The 19,656-nt window shown below is 38.1% G+C and overlaps 1 pseudogene; it reads right to left on the reverse strand.

Annotated features, from left to right (window-relative positions):
* Positions 1-494: 494 nt before the first annotated feature.
* The window catches only part of LOC113613082 (N-acetyl-D-glucosamine kinase pseudogene), a 33,209-nt pseudogene continuing 14,047 nt past the window's right edge, over positions 495-19,656 (reverse strand).

Genomic DNA, 19,656 nt, shown 5'->3' on the forward strand with positions numbered 1-19,656 from the left:
GACGGGGGCACGAACCCGTGTCCCCTGCATCAGGGTTATGGTGAAGCTACTACACAACTTCAGATGATAGTGAGGTCATATGATTCACATACCCTCAGAGCCCACTTTTTGGATCATTGATTACTCATGCACAAACATTGATCTCAAATCCATAATAAACCGGAGTCTGCTCCCATAGTTTCTGGCTTCCCAACGTTGCTACACCTCCCGTCTAAAGCCAGTCCCTTCATTTTGCACTAGATTTGTAACAGGTGGGATGGGTTAGCTGTTAGCGCACACGGTGGTTACTCGCAGTGGTCCTCACAACAGAGAGTGCAGTGAGAGGCGGATCGTGGCCTTCTCTCTGGGGCCCCCCAGGCCCTGCGGCCTCGGGCCGGTGGCTGAGCTGGGAGCCCCAGGGACAGGCTGGGGGTGTGTCCTGCAGAGCTCCAGAGCCCTCGCCACGGCCGCCCACTGGCTGGGCTTAGGCCTTGAAGCAGCAGTGAATCTCTCCCCTATTTCCACCTCTGCGGCCTAATGCCGGCGGCCGTCTCCATGTGTCGCAGACCTCGGGACCCAGACCCTGTTTGGGTGGCCTGAGGGCCGGCTGGCTCCTGGGCGCCTGGCTCCCTCAGTGAAGACGGCTGGGCATGGTCTGGGGACCTGGCCCTGAGGGCACCTCCAGCTGAGATCTGGCTGCTTAGCTGGGCCTGGGCACCGGCAGGAAGACCCAGACTGGGTGCGGGACGAATGCTCTCAGGGTAACCGTCCTGCGCAGGGACCCCCTCCTCTTAGCCAGGGCCTGGACCTCAGAGGGCTAAAGTTAAGCCTTGGGACCTTGCCCTTTCTTGTCAGAACTGAAAATAACATTTGTTTTGGTGGAGGTTTACAGGAACATCGTGACCTGACCGTGACCTGACCTCAAGAACAAAGGATCCGGATCCGACACCGAGAAGTTTGCAGCAACTAACCACGCCCCTCCATCACTTCTCCTATAAAAGGTCTTTGTTGAAAGCTTTTGGGGAGTGGGGGGAGGTACGGGGGTTAAGGCATGAGCCACCCATTCTCCTTGCATGGCCCTGCAATAAACCTTTCTCTGCTCCAAACTCTGACATTTTGGTATTGTTTCGCCTCACTGTGTGTCGGGCACACACACTTGCATTCGGTAACAGATTCTGTCCTCTCTTGTGTAACTCAAGAACAATGTTCCATCAATTCTTCCCGCTTTCTCTTTACCTTATAATTCTTTCCACTGTACTAGATCATTCTCAGGAAAACTCCTTGAAAGCGTTGTCTGTATTCTCTGTCTCCAGTTCTTCTCTTGTCAAGATCACCAATGACTTGTGTGTTCTTTTTTTTAAAATTATAGGTGATTTATAATATTGTATTAGTTTCAGGGTTCTATAAAAACATTGAATCACAGTGACTTGTGTTTTCTTCCTTCTTTCCTTCCTTCCTTCCTTCTCCCTCTCCCTCTCCCTCTCTCTCGCTTCATGGCTTGCAGGATCTTCATTCCCCAACCAGGGATGGAACCCGGGGCCTCAGCAGTGAAAGTGCCAAGTCCTAACCACTGAACTGCCGGGGCATTCCCAACTTGTGTGTTGTTAATTCCAATCTCCAATTGCTAATCCTCATCTTATTTGCCCTATTAGTAGCATGTGACAGAATTTGAAGAAGCACTTTCTTCATTGAAACATCTTCACCTGGCCTCCATTTCATTGTACTCTTTGTCTTCCTCTTTCCTCATTCAATACTTCTTTCAGGTTTCTGTCTAGCACTCCATTTTCTTCCCACTCTCTTAATGCTAGAGTGTATCAGAGCCTCTCAGCAATCTCATCCGTTCGATGCCTTTACAAACATGGACCGTGTCCCCAATTTGTATTATCAATCAAGATGTCTGCCAAATTCCAGTCTCCTCTACTACTTGTTTCTGCTTGCTATCTCTACTAGGATATCTAGTATTCATCCCAAACTTAACATACCCAAAACAGAATTCTTGGTTTTTTTCCTTAAACCTACTCTATTTAGAATCTTCTTTACTTAGATGATGACAAATCTATCCTTCTAGCTGCTCAGGCTAAAATCTTTGGAGTCATTCTTTACTTTCGTCTTGTTCATACACATGACACATCTAAGCTATTAAAAATACTATTGCATCAACCTTTAAATTAAATCCAGAATCCAACAACTCCTCCCTACTTCTACTTCTACTACACTTGTCTAGACCATCATTACCTCTTGTTTGAATTAATGCAACAGACTCCTAAATGGTGACCCTGTTGCCAGCAGCATCCAGCCACAGTCTATCCTTAACATAGCAGCTAGACTGATCCTTTTCAAAAGATGAGTCATATCATGTCATGTCTCTGCTCATCACTCAGTGACACACCATTCACTCATAGTAAAAGCCAAAGCCTTTAAGTGGCTACAAGACCTTACAGGATCTGCCAGCATTATTTCTCTAATTTTATTTAATACTGTTGCCTTGCTCACTCTTTCTCCACCACACTGGCATGCCCGACAAACTCCCAACTAGAAGATTTTGCACTGTTGTTTCCTTCCTCTGCAAATCTTCTCTTAAATATTTCCCTGGCCAACTTTTTCATCTCCTTCAAATCTTTGGTTAAATGTCAATACCCAGTGAAACCTACCAGAAGAATAAGGGATGGCTGCAAATTTTTTGACACTCCTGTTGAGGGGAGAGTTTATTTCCCATCCTCTTGAATTAATAAGAATGGTTTGTGATGGCTTAGACCAGTAGAGCATGGAAGGCTTATCTTTGGGACTAACAACTTCCACCTTGGAGTCTTAGAATCCTGAGTTTTCTTGTAAGAAGTCTGACTACCCTTCTGTAGAAACCACCTGGAGACATCCTGAGACAACATGAGGAGTGAGAGAGTTCCAGCTGAAACTAGGCTTCCAGCATCTCTGCCAAGTCTAGGCATGTGTGTGAAGACATCTTGAACCCTCTTGGACCAGTGAAGTCATACCGGATCATCCAGCCCAAACTTGCCACCAGTTGAAAACCACTGAGTGACTTCAGTTGACATCAGGTAGAACAGAAGCCCTGCCCAAATTCCTGACCCACAAAATCATATAATATAAAATGGTTGTTACTTGAAACCACTAAAGTTTTGGGGTAGTTTGTTACACAATGATAGACAACCAGAACACCTACACTGACTGCCTATTTAAAGTTGCAATTTGTACCTGTCTCTACCTTGGTACTCTCAATTCTCCTTACTTTGTTCTATTTTTTTTCTCCATATTACTTATCTCCTTAACATGTAATATATTTACTATGTTTATTATTTATTATCATTCTCTTCTTAATCAATGACCCCTTCTCCCATTCACCAGAATATAAATGGGATTTTTTTTCTGTTTTATTCATTGATACATGCCTGGCACATAGGTGTTCAATAAAGTCTTGTTGGATGAATGAGAAGTAATTTACACTTTATCACAGGATATAGAGGATCTCATCAGAGCTGTCCAAGAATGAGCAAGATAAAATTTAAAAAGTGGCATGGTAACTATGGGGTCATACTACAGGAAAAAAAAAATCCAACCTAGAAGAAACTATATCCTAAAGAACAAATTTCCCTCAAGTGCTTCATACTAGGGAACAACTTATTAAGCTCATGAATTCATTAAGGTAAGCCTCAAATATGAAATAAAACAATTAAATGAGATTTTAAAAAGAGATTATAGGTCTAAGAAACAAGTTGAGGATCAAAAGGAGGTCATTAAAAGTTTGTTAAGTAAATTAGAAAGGAACAGAAAAGACAGTTGAAAATTAAATTGCTGACATAGAGGAAAAGTACAGTGAGTCAAATGCCAATGAAAAAGAAAGATCATCATAATTAGGAAAAATCCAAAAGGACCACAAACTAGAAATAGGGCATGAACACATGGAACAAGAAAGTTTCCTTGGAATGAAAATTATAAAAGAATAATCAGCAAGTTAAAAGAGCACATCTTATTTCAGGAAATTTTGTTTCTGAGTACTAACAGATATATTCTAGGTAAGTTGTAAAATTTCAAAAATAAAGACAGATTTCTTCAGATAAATCCTTTTTTATTAGAAAAAGCAAATCATGCTCCTAGGCACCCCCCCCCCCCAAAAAAAAGAATGAAAAAAGCAAAATCAAGCTATTTTTAGATTTCTGGAGAGCAACATTCAACAGACAGAGGAAATGTCTACAAGGTTTTGAATGAAAGAAAATGACTCTAACATTTATAACAAAGAAGATCTCATTCAAATATAAAGGCAAAATGCATATATTCTCAAACATGCATGAACTCAAAAGATGGTAGACCCTTGAGCTGTTCTTGAAAGACCTACTTATAAATGAAAGCAGACAACTAACTGATGAATCAATACAGAGACCTCAGCAGTGGAGACGCCATGATAAAAGAATTTACAATAAACTGTGAAGCATTCAGTTATGGGGCTAATTGGAAATAGTGGGGGTATTATGATAACATCTGAATCTAATCTAATAATGTAATCCACAAAAAATTGGGAGGTGGAAAGCAAGGAGGGTATATAAAGTGTTAAGCCTTTACTAGTTTAAAAAGGTATTAGGATATCAACCTCATTTAAAATTTTTTATTTATTTTAAAGTTTTAATCACAAAATTAGATGAATCACAATGCTTGGTGCAAGATACGCTCTTAGTTTTTGTCTATTTGTAATCTTTCATTCATTCCTTCATAACATGCGTGGTATAACCCTATTTCCTAAAAGTATTTCTACTTATCATTCCACCCGTATATATGTAGAGAAAGATCCGTGAAATGATGTTCACCTGATAGTGATAGTTATGTGGATGGTGGAGTTTGAGGTGATGATAGTTTTGTTAACTTTTTGCTGAGAAGTATAAGAGAAACTAAGGAGCCAGGGGTTGGGGGTTGGGGGATTGAGACAGCAGCTCTGCCTCTCAATAACTGTAATTTTGAGCAAGTTAATAAATTTTAAGTTTCTGCATCTGTAAAATGGGTACAGTAATAGTCCTACTTCATCAAGCCATTGTGAGGATTAAATGAGTTAATATCCACAAAGTACTTAAAATAATGTTGACATATAAAGAGGTCTCAATAAATGTTAACTTTGTTTTTTTAACTGCCTTTCCTCTACTAGACTTCTTCATGCTAGACATTCCTTAAAATAAGCATGTACCATTTTTATATAAACAAAATTAGTAAAATACAGACCAATATCTTGATGTTTGGTTTAAAAAAAAACTAGCTTCATGTTCTCTGTGAGAAATATATCTGGTAACTTTAGCAACAAAATGATAATGTAATTGTTGGAAAAATGCCCATGTCATTAGAGGATGTAATATTTCTTTATAGAAAAGGATGTGGAAATTTATGGATTTGTTTAGACAAGGCAGGAGATGACACAGAAAGCTGCCTGATGGTGGTATGGGCTATTTAGTCTCCAGTAATTTCCCTGGGACATACATTTGTGGATATGAGTAGCTGCATTGTGTAAGAATTCTGACAGATCTTATCTTGTCATTCTCACAGGATTTTCATCTCCTTCTTTTCCCCACCTCTGCCTATTCCCTCCTATCCTTACTGCTCTAGAAATTCAAACTCTGTGCCTTCCCACTCAGCAGAGACAAAATAATCCCACAATGTTTCTGAGTGCTTTCCATGAAAATGGGTGAATTTAAGAGCCATTTCCCAGCAGGCCTAGCACCCTTTGAAAGAGTTAGTCTTTTGACACTTTGAGGTTAATCCTGCAATACCTAAGCAAAGTGACAAAGGAAGAAGGAAAATACAGGAATGGGGAAAGGCATAGAAGAAAAATTTTTAAAGGAAATCAAATGTAATATTATCAGAAAGAGTAAAATCAAGATCCAAAGTTTAAAATGGGACAAAGAATTTTTTTTAAATTTCATTTAGTAGTCTACCAAAATATACACTAATTGTTATGCATCAAACATTATAGAAGATATTTACATATAGCAAAATCTTCCAAAAATATATGACATTGATAAAGCCACCATCATAGTATCAATCTTTAATTAACCTTCAGAATTTGTACATCAAGAAGACCAAAAATATCAGATGTATTTATAGGATTTAAATAACACAATAAATAAAAACCATGTTATATATATCCATATTATATACATTTTTTTAGAACTTAATAACTTGCAAAGAAAACCTTCCTAAGCTTGTGTATTAGGTTGGATTACCTGAGATGAGATTTGACTACAAGTGACAGAAACCAAAAATAATTATGACCTAAAGAAGATAGAAGCTTATTTCTCTCTCACATAAATGTGGGTTGTCAAGGCTAATTTGGAACATCAGGAACTCAGCCTCCCTCTTGGCTGCTTCTTTGTCATTCCCAATAAATGATTTCTAACAATGGTAACAAAATGCCCTCTGGTTCCATCTAGCGTGTCTATTTTCTAGCTAGCGTGGAGGAAGAAGCGGTAGGAGAAGGGCCTGCTCCCAGATTTTAAGAAAACTTCTGGGGACTCCCTGATCTCAAATTATACTACAAAGCTTCAGTAATCAGTACAGTATGGTACTGGCACAAAAACAGACACATAGATCAATGAAACAGAATAGAGAGCCCAGACACGAACCCACACTTGTATGGTCGATTAAGCTATGACAATGGAGGCAAGAATATACTACGGGGAAACACAGCCTCTTCAATAAATTGTGTCGTGAAAACTGGATGGCTACATGCAGAAGAACCAAACTGGACTACTTTCTTATACCACATACAAAAAAAAAAGAAACACAAAAACAAAAAAACACCTCAAAATGGCTTAGGGACTTAAATGTAAGACATGAAACCATAAAACTTTTAGAAGAAAACATAGGCAGTAAGCTCTATGATATCATCGATCTTAGCAATTTTTTTGGATATGTCTCCTCAGGCAAGGGAAATAACAGTAAAAACAAATGGGATGACGTCAAACTAAAAAGCTTTTTGCACAGTGAAGAAAACTATGAACAAAATGAAAAGGCTACCTACAGAATAGGAGAAGATATCTGCAAATGATGCATCCGATAAGGGGTTAATATCCAAAATATACAAATAATTCCCACAGCTCAAGGTAAAAAAAAAAAAAACCAAACAACCTGATTAAAAAATGGTCAGAGGACCTGAATAGATATTTTACCAAAGAAGACATACAAATGGTGAACAGACACGTGAAAAGATGCTCAACACTGCTGATCATCAAGGAAATGCAAATTAAAACCACAATGAGATATCACCTCACACCTGTCAGAATGGCATCAAAAAGACAACAAATAACAAGTGTTGGCAAAGATGTGGGGAAAAAGGAACCCTCATGCACTGTTGGTGGGAATGCAAATTGGTACAGCCACTATGAAAACAGTATGAAGGTGTCCATGTGGGTGTATGCTTCTCCTGTTTTACTATCATTTTGGTGGAGTTTAGTGAAGAAACAAAGGTAAGTATGTGAGTCAATTCGCTATGTTTAATTAGGCAATTTGTTGTTTTTAACATGAAGAGTTTTTTGTTGTGTTGTTGTTTTGGCCGTGCTGTGAGGCATACGGGATCTTAGTTCCCCGACCAGGGATCGAACCTGAGCCCCCTGCAGTGGAAGTGCAGAGTCCTAACCACTGGACTGCCAAGGAAGTCCCAACATGAACAGTTTTGATTTTCTTTTCTATCTATGCTTCTTACTTTAGTATCTTACATTTTTAGTGGCCCTAATTACACGTGAAAGACTCATTTAGCTAAACTCTGGGTGTTTTAAGCTCCATCTGCTTTCATAAATCTCCTTATTTCACCCCACACATGAGTTTATTAAAGGAGCTAAGCCTTTTCTAAGGTAGAGCACTAAATATGATGCTTTTTGCTTTATATTTATTATCTCATGAAATCTTTATGACAGTTCCAGGAGCTAGATAATACTATCCCCATTTTATAGATGGAGCAACCGAGAGACATGGTATGTTATTGGCCTAAGGCAAAGCAACTTATAAGCGGCAAAAGCAGACTTTAGTGCTCTTATTCTTAACCTCAAAGCAACAAATATGTATCCTTTTGCTTTGTTGTGGTGGTTCTTCCTTTTTCTACTACTATATTGTCTTTTGGGGAAAACGTAGTTAGCTACTGAATAAATCATTTAATTTTCTTTTCTAAAGGGACTTTCTGTTTGTTTTTATGTTAATACCACTTTAGGTCATTTGAGATGGGCAGTTTATTAGAGTGCTGTAATGTGTTTTTCACTACCCTCGGGCTCTAGGAGTCCAATTCATCTCATACTTTTCCTTTTGATAGCTTAGCATCAGCATCATATCCACAGCTCTGTAATTATATGCTGCACCCTACAGATTCATTTGATAAAATGTTCATTTTTTAAAATATTTATTTATTTGGCTGTGGCACGTTGGATCTTCTTTGTGGTGTGTGGGATCTTTTAGATGAGCTGCACAGGCTCTTCATTGCGACACATGGACTCTCTAGTTGTGGCACATGGACTCTAGAGTGCACCAGCTTAATGGCTCTGCACAGGCATGTGGGATCTTAGATTCCCCAATCAGGGATCAAACCCACCTCCCTTGCACTGGAAGGCAGATTCTTAACCACTGGACCATCAGGGAAGTCCCAAAATGTTCATTTTTAAACAATTGTCAAATCTGCTGACAATTTGCCAACCTTTTAATACCAAAATATCATCTGTAAAATTAATTTATAATATTTATATTAATTATTCCAAACATGTGCCCACTTGTCCTATAGAAAAATCAACCTATCCTGAAAAAGCAAACAAACAAAAAACCCCTTCCCACCCAAGACTGATCAAATCCATACAGAATCTCTATATATTCACAGATATCTTTGATCTTTATTTGGAATAGTTTTAGAAAAACATTAAATATAAAAATTTAATTTTTAAATTGACTCTCATTTGCCCTCTGTGTCAGTCTCTCTCTTTGTAAAATTAAGATTTATATACTAATTTTTCCAGGGTAAGAAAAGAATCAAGGAAGAAATGTGAAGGTGATAAAAAGTCTGAAAATTTATAATTATTCTGTATCTCTCCTTAAAAAAAACAACAAAAAACCCATAATATTTCAAAAATACCTTAATTGTCCCAGGGAATAAATTGAGTAATTCTGGCTGGATATTGGAGAGGAGGTTCTGATATTGATGCCAGCCAGTCTGAGTCCTATTCATTCTTGTTAGTGTTCCTGTGTAACAAATGATTAAGAATGGGTTGTTACTAGGCAACAAAACAAGTCTCAGTAAATTTGAGAAAATTCAAACCATCCCAAGCACGTTTTCTGACCAAAATGCTATGAGACTAGAAATCAAGTACAAGGAAAAAACTGCAAAAAACACAAACATGTGGAGGCTAAACAATATGCTACTAAACAAATATAGATCACCAAAGAAATCAAAGAAGGAATAAAAAAATACCTGGAGACAAATGAAAACGAAAGCACAATGATCCCAAATCTCTGGGATGCAGCAAAATCAGTTCTAAGAGGGAATTTTTTAGCAATACAAGCTTACCTCAGGGAACAAGAAAAATCTCAAATAAACAACCTACCCTTATACCTAAAGGAGCTACAGAAAGAAGAACACACAAAACCCAAAATTAGTAGAAGAAAACAAATTATAAAGATCAGAGCAGAAATAAACAGAGACCAAAAAAAAAAAAAAAAAAAAAAAAAATGCCCAAAGAAACCAAGAGCTGATTCTTTGAAAAGATAAACAAAATTCATAAACCTTTAGCCAGAGTCATCAAGAAAAAAATAGAGAGCTCAAATCAATAAAGCCAGAAATGAAAAAGGAAATGTTAAAACCAATATCTCAGAAATACAAAGGATCATAAGAGATTACTACCAGCAATTATACCCCAATAAAATGGACAAGCTAGAATAAATGTACAATTATAAATTCTTATGAATGTATAATCTCCCAAGACTGCACCAGGGAGAAATAGAAAATATGAGTTAACAAATTTCCAGTAATGAAATTGAATTAGTAATAAAACAACTCTCAACAAACAAAAGTTCAGGGCCAGATAGCTTCACAGGTGAATTCTACCAAACATTTAGAGAGGAGTTAACACCTATCCTTCTCAAACTACTCCAAAAAATGCAGAAGAAGCAATGCTCTTGAATTCATTCTATGAGGCCAGCATCACCTTGATACCAAAACCAGACAAAGGTATCACAGAAAAAGAATATTACGGGTCAACAACATTGATGAACATAGATGCAAAAATCCTCAACCTATTAGCAAACTGAATTCAACAATACAATAAAAGGATCATACATGATGATCAAGTGGGATTTATCCCCAGCATGCAAAGATGTTCAAAATCTGTAAATCAAACAATATGATACACCACATTAACAAATTGAACAATAAAAATCATATGATTATCTCAATAGATGCAGAAAAAGCTTTTGATAAAATTCAACATCTATTTATGATAAAAACTATCAACAAAGTGGATATAGAGGGAACATACCTCAACATAATAATGGCAATATATGACAAACCTGCAGCTAACATCACACTCAACAGTGAAAAGCTAAAAGAATTTTCTTTAAGATCAGGAAAAAGGCAAGGATGCCCACTCTTGCCACTTTTATTCAACATAGTATTGGATGTCCTAGCCACAGTAGTCAGACAAGAAAAAGAAATAAAAGGACTCCAAACTGGAAAGGAAGAAGTAAAACTGTCACTGTTTGCAGATAACATGATACTGTACATAAAAATCCTAAAGAAGCCACCAAAAAACTACTAGAACTCATCAATGAATTTGGTAAAGTTGCAGGATACAAAATTTATATACAGAAATGTGTTGCATTTCTATACACTAACAACAAACTATCAGAGAAATTAAGTAAACAATCCTATTTACCATCACATCAAACAGAATAAAACACTTAGGAAAAATCTAACTAAGGAGGTAAAAGACCTTTACATGGAAAATTATAGACACTGATGAAAGAAACTGAAGATGACACAAACAAATAGAAAGATATGTCATGTTCATAGATTGTAAGAAATAATATTGTTAAAATGTCCATACTACCGAAAGCAATCTGAAGATTTAATGCAATCCCTATCAAAATAGCCATGACATTTTCACAGAAATAGAACAAATAACCCTAAAATTTATATGGAATCACAAAAGACCTGTAATTGCCAAAGCAATCTTGAGAAAAAGAACAAAGCTGAAGATATCACATGTGCTGATTTTAGACTATATGACAAAGCTACAATAATCAAAACAGTATGGTACTGGAGCAAAACCAGGCACATAGATCAATGAAACAGAATAGAGAGGTCAGAAATAAACCCACTCACCTATGGCTGGTTAATCTATGACAAAGGAGGCAAGAATATACAATGGGGAAAAGATAGTCTCTTCAACAAATGGTGACAGGAAAACTGTACAGCTACATGTAAAAGAACGAAATTAGACCATTTTCTCACACCATATGGAAAAATAAACTCAAAATGGTTTAAAGACCTAAATGTAAGAGCAGAAACCAAAAAACTCCTAGAAGAAAACATCAGCAGAAAACTCTTTGACATAAATGGTAGCAATTTTTTCATGGATTTGTCTCTAAGACAAAGGAAACAAAAGCAAAAATAAACACATGGGATCTAATTAAACTTAAAAGCTTTTTCACAGCAAGGGAAACCATTGACAGGAAATTCCCTGGTTGTCCAATGGTTAGGACTTGGCACTTTCACTGCCATGGCCCTGGGTTCACCAGGTTCATTCCCTGGTCAGGGAACTAAGATCCTGCAAGCTTCGCAATGCGGCAAGAAAGAAAGAAAGAAAGAAAGAAAGAAAGAAAGAAAGAAAGAAAGAAAGAAAACCATTGACAAAACTAAAAGACAACCTAATAAATGGGAGAAAATATTTGTAAATGATATGACCCATAAGTGGTTAATATTCAAAATATATAAACAGCTTATACAACTGAATATCAAAAAACAAACAAGCTGATTAAGAAATGGGCAGAAGACCTGAATAGACATTTTTTCAAAGAATACATCCAGATGGCCAACAGGCACATAAAAAAATGCTTAACATTGCTAATCATCAGAGAAATGTAAATCAAAACTACAATGAGTTATCACCTCATACCTGTCAGAATGACTATCATCAAAAATACCACATATAACAAATGTTGGCAAGGATGTGGAGAAAAGGGAACCTTTGTGCACTGTTGGTGGGAATGTAATTTGGTGCAGCCACTATGGAAAATGGTATGGAGGTTCCTCAAAAAAAATTAAAAATAAAACTATCATATGATCCAGCAGTTCCACTCCTGGGTATATATCTGGAAAAAATGAAAACACTAATTTGAAAAGATATATGCACCCCTATGTTCATAGCAGTGTTAGCCAACATATATAAGATATATATATTATATACAATATTATATATATTATATACAATATATATAATGAAATATTACTCAGCCATAAAAAAGAACTATATTTTGCCATTTGCAACAACATGCATGGACCTGGAGGGTATTATGCTTAGTGAAATAAGTCAGACAGAGAAAGACATAACATATAGTATGTACTATATGTTATCACATATGTGGAATCTAAAAGAATGAAATGAATGAATATAACAAAACAGAAACAAAGGTACAGATAGAGAACAAATAGTGATTAGGAGTAGGGAGAGGGAAGTGGGGAGGGGTAATATAGTGGAGGGGGATTATTACCATGTACAAAATAAATAAGCTACAATGATATATTGTACAGCATGAGAAATATAGCCAATATTTTATAATAAATTTAAAATGATTATAATTTGTAAAAATACTGAATCACTATGTTGTACACCTGAAACTAGTATTTAACAAAAAGAATGGGTTGTTACTGGATTGTTGCCATGTAAAAGATATTTTTCTTTAATCATTTAACCTTAGTTAATCCATGGTCATTATTAAAAAAAAATTAAACACAGACAAATAAAAAGAAAAAAACCTTATAAGCCTACCACTCAGACATAATGAGGATTTCCATTTAGCACTTATCTTTTCAGACATTTTCCTACACATATTCATGTATTGTTTCAGTTAGGGTACAGTCAGGGAAGCAGAGTCGCCGTGGATTTATAGAAGAAGGGGTTGGTTATAGGAATTAGACCATAACAAGTTATGGGGGGAGCTGGAGAAGTGAGAGTCCAGAAGGGGGAGTTGGAGGATTGAGAAAGAGCCACTAGCTACTCTCCTGAAGCACCAGTGTGGTTGGACAAGCAGAGCTTGCAGGAAATCTGAGAAGCCCTACCACATCCCACTACAAAGCTGAGGCTTGTGGTGAGGTCTCAGGGAAGCTGTTGCCTCTGTGGAGTGAAGGCTGGTATAGGGTACTGCTGTGGCAGCAGCAGAAGATTTGGGTGTGGAATGAGAATTAGGACAAGTTGGAAACCACCAGGCAAGTCTGGGTCTATCTGGCAGTGTATCTAACTGGAAATTCCTTCAGCGTGTGGCTGCCAACTCCAGCTCAGAGCCAGACAGGGAAGAGGTTTCTGGGAAATAGAGTTCCCAGGTTAACAAAGTTGACAATAACATGTGTGTGTGTATGTGTGTGTGTGTGTGTGTGTGTGTGTGTGTATAAGTGCATACATATATGTTTTTGTGTATATATGTTTCTATATGTATATGTACCTATATGTGTGTGTGTGTGTATGTATGAATTCATACTCTACAAGGAGTTCTGTAACCTACTTTTTCTCACTTCAACCATTGTAAACACTATTGTTTATATAGATCTTTAGCATAACTTTAATGGCTGCTTAGTCTCCCATCATTTTGAGGATTTATTTGATCCGTTCGTTAATCTTCTCAATTGTTTAACACTGAAAGTTTAGGCTGGGGTGCTTCTGGTGATGGACTGATGCAGTGAGTAGGTCAGGTGAAGGACAGCAGGACATTCCAGAGCAGAGTGGTGGTTGTAAAGTTATAATATTCCATTATTCTAAGACTTTTAGTAATTTCTCATTAACCTTGACTACATTTTCTCTGATATACTGTTATGAAATCAAGAGGGAGGTTCATTCCTCTGAGGAAGGAGTCGTGGCCACATTAACTGGGCTCAGGGGCACGGTGATCCTACAAAGATGTTCGGCCATCTTTGTGTCTCCAGTGTCTAGAGAAGCATGTTCAAACTGGGTAGCTGAGGAGTGGTAAATGAAGTTACAAATGTGTGGTCAAGGTTTAGGGAAAACAACATGGAATGTTGGAATATCCAGGGCTCATAGCGCTGGGAAACTATTATCACTTCTAAGCCCCAAGGGGCAGAGCAGGGAGGTAGAGGTTGCCAGAACCCAAAGAGCATCTCCCACTGGGCAAATCCAGCTAAAGACCAGAGAGCACAGAGCCCACTGATAGAGTCCTTAAAGACAGACCCCCAGAGATCAAACCGGGGCGAGGAAGGTGGTGGAGGCCGAACTGGAGGGACAAGTGGGATATACCCAGCACAAGGCATCATTAGACACAGGTGTTTTTGAGAAGATGAGCCCTGAGCTAACCATTATGTATGTTTATATCTGTTATCATGAATTTTAGGTAAGTTTTCATTTTGATATATTTCGAACTAGAAAAGTTACAAGAATAGCACGAGGAACTCCTGTATACCCTTAATTCTTTTCCATTTTGCCTCATTTGCCTTATAATTTCCCCCCACCACACCCCTCTCTCCTGTGGTTCTGAGGTTTCCCTCAACCATTTGAGAGTAAGTTGGATACATTATGTCTCCTTTACCCTCAATACTTCAGTGTGTGTTACCTAGACATAAGGACATTCTCTTACATAACCATCGTACAATAATTTAAATCAAGAAATGTAACAATGATACAATTCTATTCTATTGTTTTAAATACAGCCCATATTCAAATTTTATCAATCACCCCAATAATGTCCTTTATAGCTTTTTTTTTTCCTGCTTCAAGCTCTAATCCACGCTCATACATTGTGTTAAATTGTCTTGTTTCTTTAGTCTCTTTGAATCTGGAATAGTTCGTCAGCTTCTTGTAGTTCTTTTTGATCTTGACTTATTTTTTTTTGCTATTACTGTTACATTTAGGTTAAATCTATACTTTTGAATCCATGTCATCATAGAGTTGAGTTTATAGGATGCCCCTCCCTCCTTTCCTTCCTTCCTTCTTTCCTTGAAAAGCTGGATGTTATTTAACCTATTGCACTGATGTGAAAACCAAGGCCCAGAGAGGGCAAGTAACTTGGTGTAGTTTGTAAGTGTAAAGTTGGTCCTGGAATCTAGAGCTTCATGAATCCACAAACCTGTGTTCTTAACCATCATGTTATAAGGTACATAGTCAAGTAATTTGGAAAGGGCTATTTTAGACAAAGTTATAAAATTACATTGATTTCTTCACTGTAAGACTTGTTGGAGATTTTATTATGCAAATGAACATTGGGAATTTCCAAGAGGGGAAGAGTATGCAGCATTTCTTAAATTTGTACTCACAGAAGCCGTTCCCCCACCTCCTAACCCTCGGAATACTTCTCCTATGCAGTGCTGTTTATAAACATTGGGCTGGAAGGTGGAGCATCTGTGGCTTGAAGAGGGTGGAAGTACAGAGCTGTGGTTGAAAAAGGAAGGTTGAAGACTGTTAACGGGAGGATGGCCGAGGAAGTTGGAGTTTCCATGAATGAAGTCTGGCCTGGGTGCTCTAAGCCGCCATGTTCGGGTTGTCCCCTCAGCCTCTTTTTCGCTTTGCTACAGCTGCCTACACCCCTGCTACCCCTGCTACTGCAGCTAACACAGCCTTCAGGAAAGTTTTAAACTTGTGTTTAGAATGCTGACTCACAGTCAATCTAAAAGAATAGATTCAAATCTTTCAGATTTGAAAGATGAGAAGAGTTCTGGTGATGGGTTGCACAGCAATGTGAATGTACCTGGCGCTACTAAACTGTTCACTTAAACATGGTTAAGATGTTAAATTGTATGGCATATGTATTATACCACACCCACCATAAAGGCTGTAGTGATTGACATACTTCTCATCCCAGAATCCAGTTTGGGCAGACGGTCCCTCCTACCTCAGGGTTACCACCCTATTTATTGACAACACAATGCTTCTCAATAAAATGCCATAAAACCAGCAGAGGGGAAAACTGCCACCAGTGGAGAAAAGACAAAAATTCCAAGGACAAGCTTTGCTCTCAAAAATTACTTTTAAAGGGGAAGTTCTATTTGTATTTTAATTTACATTGTATTAATGTACAATTTAATTTGTTTTAATGAATTTCTTAAGATGTCAGTTGATGAGCAAAACATCTTTGAAGTATTCTCAATCCTGTTCAGATATTACTTGTGATGTAACCATGTTTATCATAATTTCAAAGAACAGTAAAAACATTTTATATAAGGAAAAATATCAACAAAGATGTAATTTTATTCAGAGCATTTTGAGAGTCTCTTTTTACTCCCAAGTCTAAAACATCTATAATTTATCCTTCTTTCTTCCCCTCCTACCCCCATCACCAACTCCCACTGCCCTAATGCAGTTTTATAAATGTGCTCATAGACACAATTGTAATCTCAAAGGAGTGGAGCTGTTCATCTATTTTGGCACTTGGTCCTCCTGTGTATGTCAGATCAGTACAAAGAGTGACTAAATTAACAGCAATATTAGGATAACAGAAAAATCCAAGTCGACATTCTGTTAAAAAAAATCATTTTGTGACACAAATGAAGACATGGGAAGGTCTGAATTTGCATCTTTGAATGACATGTATGGAAAAAATTCTCTGCTTTATAAAGCATGTTATAGAGAAGTATCGTATTTTTTATACTTAATAATTCTTGAACAACAGAAAGTCCATTGTGTAGCAGAGACCAAACCAATACAGTCAAGACTTTAGAAAGAACTTCCTTCCATCAACACAGAAGCAGATGGAGCCAGGTAGCGGAAATAATGGGAATCTCTTAGTGTCTGAATCGGTGTGACAACACTGAGGCATATTTGTAACCTCACGTTGCTCCTTCTGTGGCCGGATGAAAATGTAATAACAGGACACCCACTGCACATTCCAGGTTCAAGGGGGAAAACCCCACAATATAACAGAATAAGAAGTAAATCATATGTTTTGGAACTAGCCATAAAGGAGGCAGATGCTCTGACAATAATGCTGATATATCCAGGGAGGCATCAGGGATCTTGTAGGCTGGTTCTTCCTCAGATTAGCACTGCCTAATTAAGAATAACTGAATTATGGGCACTGCTGGTGAGGCTGTATCATTTGTCTTGTTGATAGCAACTCCAAGACACCCACACTTGAATTAATTTGCTGGTAGTTATCATTGAAAGAGAAGTAAAATGGTTCAGCAGGCTAATCAGAAGGGCTGGAGAAGTGGAACGGAAAGCCATGCTGTCAGTCGCATACTGCAGCCCAGCTACGTCATGGAATATGTCATTGAGCCGTCAGTTGACACCTCTGCCTCAATTTCTTCGTGATGAAGCTGGAAAACACAGTGGCTCAGACCTACAGAGACTTCTGCTCATCTCAACAACACCACTGAGCACCAGTGTCAAGTTTATTGGCTTCAAATTCCACTTTGATCCTGTAGAAGCAAAAAGTGACATTTTACCCTGCTTCCAACATGATTAGGCACATCGTATATGACAGTCAGAGAAAACATGTAATGCTCTGACATAAACCAAAAATAATGAGGTCACCTTGACTGGGTTTGGCCCCTGCATAGCAAAACCTTGAATATTTCCTGTAAACCATTTTATGCTTGATATTTGCCATGTTGGTGTCTGAAGATACGTCGTGAGTTTTTGAATATGATAATCATGTGAGAAAGCTACTGTTTTTCCTTCATGGACAGACTAATGTAAACTCGGTAACCTGGGCAATTTTGCAGCTTTTAAATTTAAATACTTTGGCCAGCCAATTCTTCTGAAGTCTGACTCTCTTGCCCTCTTAGAAAATAAATGTTTGCTTTCCTTTTCTAAATGCTTCTTTCTCTGTCTTCCTTTGACAATCATCTCAAAAGCCTTTGTGCAAAACTAATGGTTTCTTATTATTTATCCAATCAGATGCAAATTCCTTTGGCTGATATGTCCTGGCTATTGAAATCTGACCTTGAACTCTTTCTGTAAATTTCTGTCCCATTGTTCCCTCACACAAATCCCATTGCAGCCAGGAGGAGCATGATGCCTGGATTGCCACCTCTGCACCTTGGCCCATGCTACCTCTTCCTCTTGCAAAATACTCCCAACATCGCTTTATCAATGCAAATTATACCCATCTCGTCGGGCACAGCTTAGGTCCTATATTGTCCGTGAAACTGACTGGGTGGCTCACAGTATTGTCCTCTCAAATCATAGTCTGTGCTACGCACTCAGCATTTAACCCTTTGTCCCTATGTGAAGTGTTTTGCATTAACGTTTAAGTCTGAGAACCGCATCCCTCTAGATAGACTGTAAACTTCAATCCACAAGAAAAATTGGCGTTTCTAATGCAGGTCTACTATTTAACAGAGGGATTGGAAACTGAGTAGCGTATCGTTCTCTGCTTTTTACACAGTTTTAACTACAATACATGGAAAACATTGGAATACAAGCCGCCTTTCATAGTATTCTATGCCAAATACTACTTTCCTATGCCAAGTACAACCTCCTAACAACACCTTGGGCAAATCCTATACCTTTCTGGTCAGTTTCTGTTATTAAAATAATCTAGTCCAGTTAAAAACTTCAACTTCATATCTGATCCAAAACTCTCCCCCAGTGCTGGTCAGACTTGTTACTCTTCCTCTGTCTTCTTTCTAGATCTTGGGGAAGGGATGGCAGGGAAGGAAAGCACCCCTTGTCTTCTTTGGGTGATTACAATCTGCTCCTTGTTGCTTTTCTGGTAATGCTGATGGCAGATAACTCCTTGCAGAGTGCAGGTGCCGGCTTTCTGACGGGGTCCCCACTGCAAAGTCGCCTCTTATGGGATCTTTGGGTCCAGATCAGCCTCTTCCCTTGACCTCCTTTTACTGCCACACCACTTTCCTGGCAAATGGCTCCCTTGGGTGTTGTTCTGGTTGGATAACTCCAGCCCAAGCACTTTCACACAGCCACACAGAAAAGTCATGTTATTCATATGATGTAGCCCAAGTGCTGACTCCACTTGTGCTTTCTGTGTCCTGCTTCTTCCCTGTTCCCCTTCCTCTGCTCATGCCAGCCTGGGCGCACATATGCAAGACTACTTTCTCAGCAGATACAAAGTGGGGAAAAACGACAGTGTCCTGACTTGTACACACCCACATTTTTTACATCTGTTCTTTCGCACACTCCTGATCAACCCTGGACTTACATAACAAGATACCAATTTTGTGAAGCTCCTTTTCTAATAGCAGTTCTTGGTCAAAATTATCCTTGATCAAAATTGTAAAATGAATAGCTGTTTCATTTCTAAATGAGGTAGTTCTAATGAAAGCCTAAGATGTCCTCAGGCATCCTATTATATTACATTATATTATATTCACAGGGGTCTTTGTTTCACTGAAAAAGAGACTATTTCAACAGGTTATTTTTCAGTCCTGAAAATTTAAAAAATTTGTGATATATGAATTTTATTTTATTAGAGACAGTTTGGGACTCTGCCTAAATTTCAGACACGCTCCAGACAATACCATTATATTTTACA

The sequence above is a fragment of the Aethalodelphis obliquidens genome, unplaced genomic scaffold (assembly GCF_003676395.1).
Source record: "Aethalodelphis obliquidens isolate GAN/ISIS:26980383/991018 unplaced genomic scaffold, ASM367639v1 scaffold84, whole genome shotgun sequence".
Classification (NCBI taxonomy): Eukaryota; Metazoa; Chordata; class Mammalia; order Artiodactyla; family Delphinidae; genus Aethalodelphis; species Aethalodelphis obliquidens.